Raw genomic sequence first — 17,496 nt, 5'->3', positions numbered from 1 at the left:
GTACACAGAGAGTTTCTTTCATTAGGAGAGACACCTAATTGTAAGAAATATAGGTAGATTTATGGATATGTTTGCATCTTCAGAGGCTTTTTGTGTAATTGAGTGTTTGCAGCTGTGGATCACCACAGGCTGCCAACAGGACACCAACAGTGATATGCTTTCAAACTCTGCCCTAGCAGGTGACTTGCTGGTCAGAGGAAAGCAAAACATCCGTGCTATGACCTGTGCACAGTTGGCTGACATGGGTGCTGCTGTACCAGCAACTTGGCAGACCCTCTCAGAACTAGGTGTCTTATGCAGATGATAAACTCTGAGACAGGGTTTCAGAGAGCACGTGCCAGTATGATGTCCTGCTCCCCACGTGGGGCTTTCCAGCAGTGTTGCTGCAGTACAGCAAAGAGCATGATGCCAGAACCATCCACAGAGCTTCGTGACGATGCAGTCTGTTCACATATGCTAAGGGTAGCAGGTGACATGCAGCCATCTATGAGCGGGAAATCTCAACTCCAATAAACGATTGCTTATCCAGGTCTCCCGTTCAGTAATAGTTTCCAGGCCCTGGTCAGGAAACTACTTACCTCAACACTGATAGTAAACGAGATGGGAAACGTGTATTTTCTTGTTCCCGTGGCTGCTACTTTTCAGCATGTCTGAGCTTCCCAGGGAAGTGTTGTGCACTTGATAAATATTCTCATTCTGTGCTGGTTCTTTTCGGACAATCTGAGAAGGCGAAAATAAACCCCAGAGGGCAAGGTTCACCGCCCAGGAGCAGTCTGTGCCCTGCTCTGGCCAGGGATGGAGTAGGAACCCAACCTCCATGCCACAAGAAGAGTGCCCAGATTCATGCTCACAAAGGCAGCGTGTCCTCAGTCTCCTCTGGCAGAGCTCCTTCCATCTGGATAAATGATGAAATAACCTTTGGGACAAGGACCTGACCCTGGGGCTTCCACAGGTGAGAGGCTTCCACAGGTGAGAGCCAGACCCACAAGGTCACAAAACCAGCTTTGCTCCAAGCCAGGGAGTGAATACTTGTCTACCTAAACAGGGTCAGTCCCTTTTCAGTCTCAAAGAGGAAGGTTGAGAAAAGTCGGTCAGAAAAATGCCTATCCCATGCTAGTGAATGTTGCTATGCATGTTCAGGACAGCTGTAAAGCCAAACTGAAATGAGAAGAGGAGGCTACGTCTCTTCCCAATAGTTCTGAGGAGCGTAGTATTGTAACACTTGGGAGTATTAACTTGGGAGTGTTCAGTATGCGTTGTGCATTCCCGTAGATATGTCATTATAGATCTCTTTCTCACTTCTGATACTCAAAACAATGAAAGCCAATGCCTAGCCCCCTCCTCCTCCCCCCCCTTCTGATTTTTTATCTGTTTTTCTTTCCTACAAGCTATTTCCTGCAATGTTGATTTCGAGTGGCAGAGGGAAGTATACCTATGGGATTTCCTAACACATACAGTATAGTGTAAATTATACACCCTTCTATCTGACAGCCAAACTGATTTCAGAAATATACCCATAAATAACATTTACAGTGAATTACCAAATGCACCTTGCAGTCCCCATTAATATGACAGCTTTTTGAAACTGAGATCATTTTCATGAGGATCAAAGCAAACACTGTGAAACACTGCTGTGGTTCTTACCAGTCTGACATATAATGCATTATTTACAAGCAAATGTTAGCTTTTCTGTGTCTCATAATGTTGTTTTTTCACATAACAGCTGGGAATTGTGTCTTTAATTCTTTCGTGTTCAGCATCCGAATTTGGGAGTGAAAAGAATTTAAGACAGATAAGGGAGTAATCATCCCTTGGTGACTTTGAGACAACAGCTGCAGGTAAATCTGTTGAGAGATTTTGCTCTCATTAGGAGTCAGATGGTGATCAACAATTATGCTCATGGTGCTCTGCTTTATTCTAACCTGGCAGGGGAAAGGTGGGAACTTCTGATCTTGCAGCAGGGCACTCCTCACAGAAAGTTTGTCTTTTGTAAGTGCAGATCACCTCTTTGCTCGTTCTCTCCCCGTTTGTGGGAGAACATTTTCATGCAGCAGCTGTTGTGCTCCTCACTTAACGAAAGCATAAACTGAGCCACGGAAAGGGGAAGTGCTTTGCTGGAGTCATCTACTTACGCATTTGCAAGGCCCAGGTGAGAAGCCAGACCTCCATGTACCAGTGGCCCTGTCCACCACCACCTCTGCTTTCCTCTTCTCTTCCCCGCAGTACGTGCTGAGAGTGCCAAGTGTCTCATTGGGTTGTACCTGTTCTCTGGGCCTGGCAGATCTGGTAATGTGCCTCAGAAAGAAATAAACTTCCGCCCTGCCCCACGTATCCTCATTACTGCACGTCTCCCCATCTATTGTCCCAAAAATATGTGCATATGCTTACTGCTGAACTTGCTGTTCCCCTGCAGATACTGAGTGGCACACAGATCACAGGAGGCTACTAAGACCAGCCCTCTGCTGATACGGGGTCGGGGATGGTGTCCCTGGTGCCGAAGCTCTCCGTATGGAGCACAGGCTTGTTACACACTGCTGTTGGAGCTGGATGGAGCGCATTCAGATCTCCTGCAAGTGTTGGAACTACAAAATAATCTCTTTATAATAGGATTTTTATTGACGTCTAAGGTAGGCAAGGTACATTTTGGGAGTTTATTAATTAACATCAGAAGCATAAGCCATATCGAGTGCAAAAGCCAGTGCCCCTGGTGTGGGAAAAGTGAGTCTTTGCCAGAAATGTGTTCATAATTATGATGAAAAATATTTGTGCTTGTCCTGTCATACAGCTTTCCTCACAGCCGCAGTGTCACTAGACATAACAAGTGACACCTCGTAGCCAGGCGAGTTTTCATGGGATGTGGTATAGTGAACACATTCCTGTCTCAGAGTTCAGTTCTGCAGCAGTCTGCAGTAGCCACTGTCTTTGAGGGATCACCACTAGATCCCATTAACCTCTGTCACAGGCTGGTGGCAAACAACCACACAATAACCAAGCTGCTGATGAAAAAGGCTACAGCACAGACTTCACACTGCTAGATTACAGAGTAGTGTCAGACAAGGGTGACTTGCCATCCAATTATGTTTCATCCCAAATTAAGAGTGCCTGCACTGTTTGGGAGAGGCACGGTTAGGAGGAGACAGGTATAGCACAAGTCACTCGATATGCTCCAAGGTTCATGGTCTCAGTGAGGAAAGCGCCAGCCACAAGCACGGGGTGGGAGGTGGATCAGACTCTTGTTAACCCAGAGAGACCCCCAAAAGGAGAACCTATCCCCTGTGTGGCAGCGGTGCAAAATTAGGGACCCAATCATGTGAAAAGTCTGGCTCAGGGACATCATTCACCCAAGAAATGTGTGTGGGACAGCTTGCACAGCGTTCTGTGCCACTGTCAGAAGGGCTCAGGTCTGGGGAGTGAAGACTTGAAGTGCATCTTGGACCTCCTCTTGCCAGCAAATCCTTGCTCCTGACAAGCTGGGATTGCTTCTGACAAGCAGAGCTTGCTTCTGAAGCTGATACCAGCTTCAACACACAGGTTTGTCATCTCCTGTTTGTCCTGTTTTCCTCAAGGTTTTGCTCCAACGCGACTTAGAGCTGGTCTGTAGCTGTCTGTGTGCTCCATCAATGCATGTTTGTAAGTTTAGGTCTCTCCTTCATGAACAAGCAAGGTGACCAAGCAGAAAAGGAAAAAGGAGTGTCATGTTCCTCCAAGCTCTGACCCCAGCTCCAGACTCATCTTGAGTGTTGTGTCAAAACGATGCCAGACGCAGCAGATTGTCCCTGCAGGGACACTCTCCCGTGCACTCTGCTGTCTCTGAATGAACAGCAGAGTAATCGACATGGCATCTCCCTGCTTCACAACAAACCCTCTGATCATGTGAATGGCAGTCATTCCCCTCAGACCTACTATTGCAGGCACCACTGCTTTGTTTTATAATGTGTGAATAATAGAGGTGCTATGCTTTAACTACATAAAGCACAAGCAGGTGCCCCCAGAAAATGTCTCCACTTTGAAAGGTAGTCATGAGCCGGCCCCTCAGTCTGTAAACATTTAAAGTAGCCAAAGTATAACAACAGAGGAGTATTCAAATGTCGAGGTGTTCCTGCCAGTCTCCTTTACCATCTTCCTCCACCCTTGTCCACAGAAATCCCTTCCCCAGCCCCCAGCTGCTCTCCCTGTTCGCAGGGCAGCTGCACCCCAGCGATGTGGACGGTAACCCCAAAAAGAAGAAGCACTGGGGCAGACCTACGGACCCTGCTGCAATTAGGGAAGATGCTCAGTGGACATCCAGGCACTGACACAGAAAAATACTTCTCCTCCAGCTTGTTTCCCTTGCCCTCCAACTACCAGCACACGTGTGCCCTTGGCTGGCAGATCTGGGCTAGAAATCTTGAAGTTCCTCTGAGATCAGTGACTGGTATGGTTTCCTTAGTGAATATGTTTTAAATGGGTATGAGAAGCCCCATTTTGAGAATAACCACTTCAGCTCAGCTTCACTTTTCTTGCGCCAGCACATGATTTGGTCACTTCTGCTTTTCCCCAGGACAGGCTCCATTCTCCCACAAACCCCATCAGTGAGATCAGCAGGAGCAATCCCATACACCATATATATCTGCGTAAGTCAGGTCAGGCCTCCCAGGGGTCCTTAGAGCAGGTACTGATGCCTCTTGGCAAGACCCTAAGGAATGGGTGGCCATCCTGAGGGTGACTATAGGCCATCAGCAGCAGGCAGAGACCTCCTCTAGAGCCGCAGGACCTCCTCCGTGCCCTGGTCTCCTGGTGTCTCTGAGAAGGGCTGCTGGAGATGTTTATGTAGAGATCTGCAGTGCTCTGTCTCCCTTTGCATCCCAAATATTGGCCTGCAGTGATCTACGGTACCGGTTAGTTCATTTTTTTGTCTTTTCCTTGAATAATGGTGATCAGTGCAGGTCACAAGATGGCCAAACATGCCTCCTGGGCACTGCAATGACTGTCTTCAAAACGAGTGATTCCTTCTCAATGTCTGTGTAGTGAATATCCCGGTTACAATGAAAATTGCAATTCTCTTGGTCCACCATGGCAATCAGAGAGCTCCAGTCCAGCAGGAAGGATGACTGCAGCCTTGCTACCCTAAGCATTCAAATCCTTTAATTTGGGGCTCCCTCAGCCATCAGGCTGGCAAATGAGCAACAAGTGGAATGGAAAAACAAAACACAGCACACGATATATTTTTAGTAAGTGATACGTCTTAAACTGTTATTTTCCCCTATCATTCATCTCTGAGTCTGTAAGAAATGTGGGTTACACGCACAAGGTTCTTTCCATTAATGAGGTCTCAGCCTGTGTCCCCGTGCACGTGTAATTCTGCATGGCCGGGCTTGGGACTGCTGCACGTGGCTCTCTTTTATTTTTTAGGAAAGCTTAGTCAGCTAACAAATGGTATGGAACAGGTAAGGTCTGAAATCAATCTTCTGAGTAACTGAAAGCTTTACTTAATTGAGTTAAAAGTATGTCCTATATTAGCTTGAGAAAACATTTTCTTGCAGCAAAACTGAAGCATCACTTAATTTCAGCTCTAACACAATGGATTGAATGCGCCATGCCAGAATCTTAATCACCCGTCTTGACCACAAAGAAAGTTAAAATGAAAGCATCAGGCCTGTCTGCTGTCGTGTGCCAAAGCGCACAGCCCCACCTGGGCAGGGAGACATCGACGCCCGTCCCCTCTCACCGTGCCATTTGTCACTGTGCACAGGTTTTCCCAAGGAGTTAGCATGTATGGGTACCCAACATGACACAGGCATGGGACATAGGACATGCCTGGCCCACAAAATGCAACCACAGGAACTGAGCAAAGAAATTAAGGACCAAAATTTTTTTTTTTTTTTTTTTTTTTAACTGAGAGCAATGCTCACAATGCACACCTGAAATCCCATTCAGGCAGAAGCTCCGATATTTCCATCACCATCGTGTGACTTGCCTGGAAATCCTGACCATACCGTTCCTCCTGCCACAAAGGCTGCTGAGGCTTCCCAGCACGAGGTGCTGATGATGGGAAATCACATTCACAGCCTGTGAAGGCTGCAGGTTGCAGCTTCTCCCCTGCTAAAGTTGAGGCCATCCTGTATTTCAGCGTTCAGTGAATGACTTTCTTAAAATTAAAATAATGCAGTGCAAAAGCATTTTAAAAACGGGAAGAAAGCTATATTTTAAAACAGATGCACCTACAAATCACACCAATATTTAAAAATAAAAGTATTCAAGCAATTTTGAGGAATGGAGGAAGCTATCTTTCAAATAAGAGCAACCAAGTGTCATCATTTTATTCTTGCAATCAGGTAACCATTGGACTGAAGCTGTGATTTCAAAGCAATGCAAAATACTAGAAAATCAATGACTCTGTAGTGGGCTCAGTAGGTCTTTCTGCTAATTAAACATTTCACAGCCCTAAAACCCAGCCGTGTCTTTTCACTAGAATAGAAGCAGATTGCACGTCATTAAATCGCATGTCCCTATCCCCAGCTCTGTTTCAGGTCTTCCGGGTTTTCTTTTTTTGTGACTTGCCACAGCTCCAATGGAAATAAAAAGCAGTTTTCCTCTCAAGAGAAAATAGACCAAGCCTTAATTGCAGAAGATAAGTTCAAGGCAATTATTTTTACAATGGACTGTTAATTTTTGAGAATTACATCTCTTGGATGCCAGACCTCAGACACCTGAGAGTCCCTTCAGATTAAAAAAAATGCCAGGCATTTGATTTCTAATGTAAGCCCCCCTTAAGATGTCTCAAAACCTGGACAGCCCTGAAATAATAATTTTAAATGCTCACCATTTATGAACGACTGACTGAAAATGCTGCCCTTCGAGGTGCTGTAGTCCATTTCGTCCATTTGTTTGTTATTCGGTAAATCTGGTAGCAGTTTCTAGCTGTACCTATGGGTTCACTGTAAATGACAGAGTATTGAAAAATACCTGTATTTACAATACACCAAACAACCAGAGAAAACATCGACAAATGGTTCACAAGAAAATAACTTCTGTACAGTAGATCCGAAAGAAAATGTAGGCACTGCAGCTTCAAGAGTCCTCAGCTTCGAAAATTGACTTTCTCTACTCCCAGCTATGCTTGCTAGGGAGAAAAATCCACAAAGCACACATGTTGCTGCCTCTGATGCTGAAAAAGCTCTCAACCATGCTTTGTCCAGAGGACCTGGGGGAGAGAGAGAGGTACAAGAGCTGAGGAAAATATCCACGTTGGGACTGCTCCTGCCCCTCCGAGCAAGGCTGGGTTCCTCCCTCTGCAGATTGTGACAGCGCTCCAGCTTCACTTTCATGGCCAGCCTGGGGATGACTTCCCTGAGGGAGCAGATCCCCATCCTCTGCTCCTCGCACTGCATGTTCCCCACACCACCGACCTCCTCCCTGGAGGTCAGGCAGGAGGGAGACGGAGGAGACACTGGAGGCCGGTATGGACGTGTACCTGTAGAGGAGGCAGTCCGGGCAGAGCTTCTCCTTGGGCTTTCTGGCAGAAGAGCTGAAGGTGCTGCTGGTGATGGAGAAACCAGCACCAGCGATCCTGAGGATCCAGTCCAGGCATCATCGGATAGCTTGGAAAGACGTGACTGGAAAGTCAGATCTATCTCTTTTCTTCACAGGGATGTAGAAGTCCTCCAGGAGTTCACTGAGCTTCAAGAGGAAACAAGGGGAAAGATATGTCAAGGTGCTAACGGAAGGAAATGCAATGCGGGTGGGGAAGACATGTTGTAGATTTGCTCTGTGTGAAGAAACCTGCAGTAGCTTCCAAGCTTCCTAGAAGTTTTGTTTCTGGGCAGCCTGAGAGTCTTGGGAAGAGGCTGCGTGTTTATCTGAGCAGAAGAGGCTAAATGAAACCCATGGTGTGAGGGTGCCCAGGCAGAACAGATCCATTTCCCGGCCTGGCACCTCTTTCACGCCAACTGCAGAAGTCCAAATTCAGAAGAAAGCAGCTGAATTCCTCACCATTTTTGAATTGAATGAAGGTTTCAGTCACACTGAGGTATGAGTGTGCAAATGCGTGATCCGTGGCTTGGGCATAATACTTTTCTGCAGTAATACGGTACATATGGAAACTTTTCAGTCAAAGAAGAATGAGGAGGAGGACAAGAAAGAAAAGCACAACGAGAAGGAGAAGAGGAGAAGGAGAAAAAGAAGCATCAGCAGCTCCTTCTTGTGGCCATGAGATGTCAGCATTGCCGTCAGGCTGCCAGGCGGGCTGCTTCAGCCTGCCAATGCCTTAGAGCAACCTAACAGAGAAACTTAGCTACAAAAACGTGAGCAGGGATTTTTGTACTCTTGCCCTTAGCCACATTTCTCATTTTGGTGTGTAAACTAGCTTTGCTGGCAGTTCATTTTCGGAGAAAAGCCCTCAAATGCTTTGAGTTGTATCAGCTAGCTCTGGGAGCAGAAATCACGCAAACAGCATGTCCTGGGGGGAAAAACAGAGAAATTTGTCACATGCCAGCATGAGGCCAAAGTTGTGTAAAAGTGTTATGTACGTGGAAATATTTTGAATCACTCTGGGTTTCCCAGACACAGTGTGAATTAGAAAATAATACAGCTTTATAAGAGAAACTTGGAAGATCCCCAAGACCACAAGGATATAAAGAAGGCTCAAACCCCATCTCCTCGGTGCTGCTTCTCTGAAGTTTATGACAGCTTAATTTAGACAGGGGAGCTGGCTCCCACTGAACAAGCACTGTTTGGCTAAGTTTTCTGACCGCAGTGATGTCCACGTAGTCCCGGAGTCCCCGGGTCATGCACCAGTATCTCCGCACATTGAGGGCACAGAGGGTGCCTGTGGGGACATCCCACAGGTCTGTGCACTGAAAACTCAGGAGCAGCAGGAGGGGCACCGACAGGGGGTCACAGGGAGTGTGTAGGAACCAGGCATACGTACAGCCTGGACAGGCAACGCTCACTGGGTAGGATTTTCCACTCAGACCCACTTTTTGCTCCCTGTTAGGCACGACAGATGAGGCCCTATGCTTCAGTGGACCATGGGCAGCAGCATCTTGATGGATGTTATGGGTTAAGTGACGGTATTCGGTGTGCCTTTCTCCGAAGGAGAGCCTCTGCCTCACAGACGGAAACTAGAAGCAGAGGATTGATGAACAACCTTCTTATAGACATTCAGACACTTCATATCCTTTATGAAAGAGTAATACAATTTTATGATACCACTATAATTTTATTATACCCACTGTAGTTCAAGCCTATTTTTTACAGGGCTGAAGCTCACGGATTTTGCAGCCCAGTGCCTGTGAGCTGAGAACAGCTGCTCTGAACATCCCCGCATTTGCTTTCTTTTGCCCAGGAGAAAACAGTTTATCCCCTCCATTCTCAGGCAGCACCTAGGAGTTGTGGAAAAGGCTTGGATCTTGCTTCAAAAGATCACCATCACAGGGGCTCTGTTTAAGGATGCAGGCCTTCCCATCCATTCTGCATCGCTGGTTCCAGAGCCTGTGCACCGCACCACAAAGCTCTCTGCCCAACGCTGCCTGTCAGCAGCTGGGTGATGCTCTAAAGGTTTTAAATGATGTCTAAACACCTCGAGGAGTGCTTGATAGAGGTTCTGGGGTGCTGCCAGAGGCTCTAACCACATCTACGCCCCTACTGAGTGTGGACAGGAGTTGTCACTGGGACTTGTCAGGCAGAATTTGGAAAAACATCAGGTGGTCAGGAGTACACATCCCAGCTTTGCAAATGCTGGTGCTGAAAAAACAAACAAACAAACAAACAAACAAAAAAAAAAAACAGGTACCCTGCCTTATAATTTCATCAACACTTCGAGGTCTGGATCGGGTCCTCTGAGGCTGAATTTTTATGGTGTAACTCAGGCTGCCTGACTCACTACCACGGCAGATACGGCACGAGTAACCAGCAAACGCAGAGGATATCTAGCACGAAAATCTCAGTCCTGTTCACTTGCCCCAGTACCTGTTTTGCCGCCACCCTCCTGCAGGTCACCTGAGGGTTTATTTTCCAAAGGACGCTTTTGAGGGGGTGTGGGTTGATTATGTGAATGGGCAGCACTTCAGTGCCCCAGTAGTGATGGTTCCTTTGAGCAAGTCTTTGTGCTTGGTTCACCTGGTGCCACACTCCTCACAGAGCCCAGCAAAACCACAAGAAGTGGCCATATGCGCAAGCACAAGCCCTTCTTGCCAAACCTCTGTCACTGAGATGAAATATTGTATAGGAAAAACAGTTATATCTGTCACTGCTTGCCAAAACATGCACGCAGTCTACTGCTGTCCAGACAGCTATTATCTGATGGCTTGTAGCTGCTCCACGCCAGACCTTTTAAGTGTAAATGCACACACCACATGTCTAGACACCTAGTGCTCTGCTCCATGCCAAGGCCGGGAGTTGCAGTGTGTGTGTGGCTGGGCAGGGAAGAAGCAGAAGGTTGCCAAACAAGATTGCAAGGCATCATCAGAATGGGTGAGGTCTCAAATCTGATTTCTCCTTAAAGATTTTTCTCCCCTCCTAAAGCTCCTCACACAGCTTGTGGTGTCACTGCACATCAGCGGTCACTGCCTCAGAGGCAGGGCATTATTCATCCCCTCTCTGTGCAAGCAAAGATACTGATCTCCCACCCATCTGTCCCAAAGGAGATGAAGAGCTCTGTCCTGTCTGGGTGTTCCTAAAACCCCCAGGTACCTACTCATTTTTTCATTTCTTCCTCACTTCTGTGTTGGCCCACACGAGGATGCTGACACATGTCTCAGGTAACGCTGCTGTCCAGAAGGAGCAGGGACTGCAGATGCTGTTTAGAAAGAGCAAGCTACTGTAAGAAGAAGTCCTGCAGCTCTCTCCAGGGATAGCCGCCAAGCTCTGTTTCTCTCTGGCATATATATTATAAAATAAACCACTGGCTAGTTTCAGACCAGCTAGTTTTCAAACCCTGCAAGACTGCGCACGAGGTCTGCATGTGGTTGTGAGCTTCATGGGGTGGGCACCCTCAGGTGTGAAAGGAGGAGGAGAGGACATCCCAAGGGCTCTGGAAGCACAGCGGTTTTTAAAGCAGCCATCTGGATTACATCAGTGTACAAAGGGAAAACCGAAAGCAGCTGAGTTACCAGAACTTTAACAATTTGCATAGCTGAGCCTGCCTTAACCACATTAATCATTAACCACCACCTGCATACTCACTTGTAGGCCAAAAGAAAGCACATTACCTTCACCCTCCATGAAGACAGCTGAATTCAAGCTATAGGGGTAGTTTAACACAAGGTGTTTCACTTCTCAACAGACAGTGAAAGCAGCTGGTAGCCCCTGGCTATCACCTGTCCATACCTCACTTTTCTGGTGTCCTAACACCAACGCAAACACGTTGCTGTGCCCTGGATAGCAGTCGCCGGAATGATTTGGCTTTTTGCTTCTTCTCATTTCTTTGGCAGAACCTGACCTTCCCAAACACAGCCGTCATCCCATGAGCAGCAGCTCAGTGGAATTTCCATGGAGCTGTCAAGGCGTTTCTTTCCATTTGGGACGCCTTTCTTTTAGAGACTGAGAGGGCTTTATTTGCTTTGGTTTTCTGGTCCTTTAATCTTAAAACCTGCTTTTGAACAGATTAAAATCATACCTGAGAAGCACCTGTCTTAAAAGATGTGTATCCTTGGAGGCACATTTAATTTTATTCTAGATCAACATTGAAACAAACCTGTGTGGGGAGCAGACCTTGCTGTTGAAATTCTGAGTGCAAAATAGGTCGTTTCAAGCCAAACTGTGCCTTGGAATTGATGTGACCAGACCAAGCTCAGGAAAATACCTTTATTCCAAAAAGGCTCTTGGTACGTATGCTTTCAGTCGTACTGAAGTGAGATTAAATAAGCACATGGTTAAAGTCAAGCTTGTTTTTAAGTACATTCCTGAGCAGGGAAGGACTTAAGCAATTGTTTAAACGTTTCCCTGAAACACGACCCCAGAAGTTAAACAGGGCACGACAGCAGCTATTGCTTGGTGGGCCTATTTGCACTCTGCTAATCGAAATGCTTCACAGGTCCAGGGGAACTTCCCAACTATGCTGATATTCATACTTGAAAAGCTGTGATTTTTTTATACAAACGTGCCTTGAAATTTCAGGTAAATTGCTTTCATTTGATTAAAGGAAATGGTCATCTTTGCAGAAGACAGTTTATTAAATACATGAGAATTGGTCAATACACCTAATTACAGGCAAAATACTGTGAATAAAGCATGCACTTATCACAGACACCAATGACTATCTTGATTATCTCTGAAATGGTCTTCAATTCTGTAAAGATTAAGGCTGTACCAACACAAATATAAAAAAAAAAAAGACAAAAACGACAAAAAAAAGAAAGTCATGTTACATTAGTAGCAAACACTGTACGGACAGTGAAATCAACTTCTAATGCAGCAGAACCAGACTTATTAAAGATTATCACAAGGGAATAAAAATGGAGTTGAAGTGTGATAAAGATCAGAATATCTCTGGAATTTGCAGATCAGTAAAACTGAATGTCATACTTCAATTAATACACAAGCGAACTCATTCTTTTCTAAAGCCCAATATTCTCACAACTGAGCAAGGGGTGAAATTCAGACACCATTAAAAAAAAGGAAAAAAAAAAAAGACCTTTTGGTTTTACTTCCTTCTTATCAAGTGTACTTTTATACTCAAACACTAAAGGGACATTTTTCAAGGAGACAAAGGAGACATCTAGCTGAAGGGTGGTGAAACAGACAGCAGTGAAAGATACCTTTACTCCATCCCAGTCAAAGAGGGGTGGCGGGATTTGCAGCAGGAAATCAAACAAACAAACAAGCCAAAACTCCATCAACCCACAAATGCTAAAATAGAGTTCTCGACTGGCATAAATCTCAGACAACTTTGTTGACGATATTGGTCTTCACCTTCCAAGGATTTTATCCAGTTTGAAGTTTGCTTCTTAACAATCTTTTGCAAAAAGAGCAACATGGCATCAGTATGGGTCAAAATTTATCCACCTACCAAGTTAAAGGATTGCCAGCCCTGGAAACACAGATGGGTATGAAGGGCTCAAGTAGGCTACGAAATCTTTCCTCATTTACATCAGTGAAGCCTTTTTTCTTCATTTTTCTCAGGTCCCTGTGCAACTCCAGAAAGAATGAAGTTTGAGGACAATGCGGTTGAGCAGGTAGCTCTGAAAACAGACTGGTTGACAACACTCCTGACATTTTCAGAAGAAAAAAATATCTCTCGTCCTCTGAGATAGTCTCAATTTGCAAAGCTTAATGCATTAAAATGCATCAAAATATTACTTGTCCCTAATAAACCATTGCATATATAAAGTCCCAAATGCAGGGGCAAGAGATTTGTGTTAGAAGGTGCCATACGCACAGAAAACTGCATTTTAGTGGTAGAAATGTACCGCTGCTCATGCTCAAATCTCTTTCTTAATTAGCTGTTTACAGCTGGCGCTTGCAAAGTAAACTAAGTAAGTCCCCAGATTCTGCTGGGGTTTGGATGGGGTTTGGATTCGTTCTCTCTTGGCTTCTTTCAGCAGCACACATTTGAAGGCTATAGCTTTGGTTTGTTTGTTTGTTTAAAAATAAATAAATAAAAAAAGCAAAAAGCTTGTCCTGCACTTTGGACAAAATGCAATTACAAATTACAAGAGCATATGACTGACGACACGTACACAGAAGGCATCACAGTGATTGGAAGGTGGCATCTATTCCACCACAGTGTTAGCATCAGCCAGTTTGCTTCCTGAAACTGGTGAACTGCAGCGAAAAATGAACAAATGCCAGTAAAATTGCTGACACACCACAGGCAGCAGGCTAAAACCTAATTTCAGGACTGCACCTGTAGAATAACAACTGCATTTCCAGCTTGCAAAGAGATAAATAAATGGTATTGATTGCTTTCCTGATTCAAATCCAAGCTGAAGAAAATGTAAATATATCTAGCCTCACAGCCAAAGAGAAGAAGATGGGAATAAACAACTGCTGTGCTTCAGGAACTGGATACATTCCTGGGCAAGTTGGGCCAACATGTGGAATAAGCTAGGAAGACCAATTGGTAGGCCAATTTGTGCAGTTGGTGGGGCTGTGAGGACTAAGACCTAGCTATAAGCAGAAGAAGCACAGGAGATAAGCCCCTCTGTCCCTATCGTGCTTATTTAATATTAGGGCCATGCAGGCAGGAGTGGTGTGGGGTCAAACCTGACGGACACAAGTGGAGGTATGTGTTCTTGTGTACATGGCTGCCACAGAAGGAAAATAACAGAGAAACACATTGCAGCTGGTCTCAGCTCGCAGAAAGTGCCCGAAGAAGCCACCAATTTATAAAGGGTAATGAAAAGGCTCTTTATGTCTGAAGAGAGCCTTAAGTGACAGGAACTGAGTGCTGCAAATGCCTTGAACATCCTAATCACTTTTGGAAGGTTGAGATCTTTAGTAAGGTTTAGAATAGTTCAGTTGGAGGGGACCTTCAAAGCTCATCGAGTCCAGCTCCCTGACCACTTCAGGGCTACCAAACGTTAAAGCACATTATTGAGGGCATCAACCAAATGCTTCTTGAACAGGCAGGCGTGGGGCATCAACCACCTCTCCAGGGAGCCTGTTCCAGTGTCTGACCACCCTCACGGTGAAGAAATCTTCCCTGATGCCCAACCTGAGCCTCCCCTGACCCAGCTCTGTGCCCTCCCTCGGTTCCTGCCATGGGTGACCAGGGAGCAGAGGCCAGCACCTCCCCCTGCCCTTCCCCTCCTCAGGAGCTGCAGGGAGCAATGAGGCCGCCTCTTGGCCTCCTCTTCTCCAGACCAGACAACCCAGGTGTCCTCAGCCTCTCCCACACGACATGCCTTCCAGCCTTTGGACCAGTAATGTTGGATTTGATTCACTGTTATTTTCCCAATCACATAAGTTTTTCTGGAAACTTGGTATTCTTGTTTGAAAAGCCTTCTCAAGATCTTTACCAGACTTTCATCCCTCAGTATGCAAAGATGCAAAACTGATGGCTAGTCTTTTCTCTTTTTATCCATATAAAATAGTGTTTTAAGGACCAGCCTATGCGCAGCTGACCACGCCTGGTGGCAGATGAACCATGCGCCAGGCAGATGAACATCTCGCGTTTCCCTCTGGCTTGTTTCTGTTGTACAACTACAATATGGTATCACTTCAGCCTGTCAAAATCTTATCAAAATCAAAACGAACTCTGCGTGTGTGTATTCACTACACTGCCAGATTCCAAGGAGAAGGTGGAAGAGGAACTGAAAATGCAATGTCAGAATTTCGATAAACAGAGCTCGTCTACCGTGAAAGCAATTGGAAAGAATTAGACCAAAAATCTTGGGCTTGAATTTCATCCAAGGCTCATTTGGCAGCAACGTATGGCTTCAGCGGAGGCGGAAAAGGGGCTGGAATCCACCACTTGACCAGGCTGACACTTGTTTACAAGAGCAGGCTCACAACTGTCACGAGAGCTAACAGTTTCTCATGGTAATCAGAGGACTGCTTTCATTAAAAGGCATTTTTAGCATGCTCCGCAACAGCTCGCGCAGGCTTGGCTAATCACTGGATCTGTTACCAACAGGAACATTTGGGTACGGCGCATTCCCTCTTACCCCTCGCCTTCACAGTTGGCAGGCTGCTACAGGAGGTGTAACTGAGGGGGATCATTTCTTTTTAGCTCTATCAAGTTGTTGTTGGCTTTTTTTTTTTTTTTTTCAAATTAAAATTAATGAGAAGACACTAAAGAAAGAGTGTTCAAGATTTTTTTTTACTTTTTTTTTTTTTAATGCGTCAAGCTGATAAGTGATCATCTGTTCAGAACAAGACACTAGAAGTTTGGCACCTCCTGTCTACCACAACATACTGATTCCTTCTACAGAAGGCACTAAATACTGGCTTAAAACAGGAAACGAACAGCAGAACGCGGAGTTTTACCATGACACACACACAAAAAAATCTGTCAACTGGCACAGCTCCTTAGTACAGTTTTCAGTTAACTACAATGGTGGTGATTATAGCAGCAATAGTTAGCATTTCTACAAGTACCACATAAATGTACAGATGTCAGAACGCCTAGAAAACATGCAAAATCTCAACAGCAACGTCACAGAATCACACGATGCATAGAAATATTATTCTTATTTGGCAAAACAGTGAATCTTTTAACAAATACTTTCTTTTTTTTTATAAAACAAAACAAAAGAATTAACAAAAACTACCTTTTTACAAACTTTTCTTAAAAAAAAGCTGAGTTGTCCTTATAATTCAGGCAGTTACAAAAGTCATTACGTGGAAGTTAGCCATAGAGACAGGTTCAACTCTGAGTATGGATAGGTTGGCCACTTAGGAGAATTCCCAGACGATGCTATGTGTTGGTTATGGGTTGTATTGGTTAGGTTCGAGCAAAACACGTTTTTGAACTCCTGTTTTGGGAGAAACAGTACTAATCCTGTCAATTTTCAAAATGGGAGAAAACACATTCACATTAAAAGATTAGAAAGATTAAACATTGCATGCAGGGAAAGATAAAAGCCTTACTTTTTTTTTTCCCTAGCAGCGCTCACCATGATAGCAAGGGTTGTCATAGCAAAAATACTGTTCAAAGGCAGAATTAAAGTCAGCAGATAATTAAAACAAATGGAAATGGTTTTATAATTCCAGTGTAAAACAAACTAGGATATTAAAGGACAGCTTAAAGATGAGGATTATGCTTGCCTACTTCAGAAAAAAAAAAAAAAGAAAAAGAAAAAAAGAGAGAGAGAGAGAAAGAGAAAAACTTTCATTGCATTTGCCAGGCTTTCCCACTGCCTTTCACACTTAGATATCCTGCCCTTTTCTGTCTCGAGTAACTTGGTCTGCTCCGGCAGGTCTCAAGATGACCCCAAGACACGCAGATAGACGAGTCCTGTCCAGCAGCAGCACCACCAGGTCGCAGGCACTGCTGTTGGGCTCCCACCGCTTCTCCCCGTGCCAGCTTTCAGGCTCTTGTAACACATTTCATGCCACAACCTGCCTGCATGTCTGAGCGCTGTGGATATTTCTGCACCTGCATTTCACACCCACCCCACTCCATCCCAGCCCTGTGCAGAGGAGCCCAGTCTTGACGCAGGACCCAAACCATAAGCAAGGGCATTAAATGCTTGATAGTAAAGAAGGGAAGGGGGAATTTTGGCAGGAGCAGACCCGGGACTAAAGGCTACCCATGACTGAGGCCAACTGAGAACATGCCGTAACGATGCAGAGGACAATCTCAGCAGGATTACAGCCTTCAGATAGCAGATCAGATTTTAGCAGTGAGGAATGCTAGAAAGTCTTCTCTGTTCACAAAAAGAACAGCTGAAATGGCAGAGATAGTGTCTATAAAATTAACGATATTTCATTTTTCTAGCACAATACAATACTTTTGTCCAAAACATTTCGTATTTTCTTGATTATTTTCCCCTCGCATGGCTGTTTGGTTATTTGCTTGACATTTATGGACTGTATAAAACAGTGCTAACCAAAAAGCCCAAAGGCTGGAAT

Source organism: Cygnus atratus, chromosome Z, assembly GCF_013377495.2.
Source record: "Cygnus atratus isolate AKBS03 ecotype Queensland, Australia chromosome Z, CAtr_DNAZoo_HiC_assembly, whole genome shotgun sequence".
Classification (NCBI taxonomy): Eukaryota; Metazoa; Chordata; class Aves; order Anseriformes; family Anatidae; genus Cygnus; species Cygnus atratus.
Note: the sequence above shows the minus strand (reverse complement) of the source record.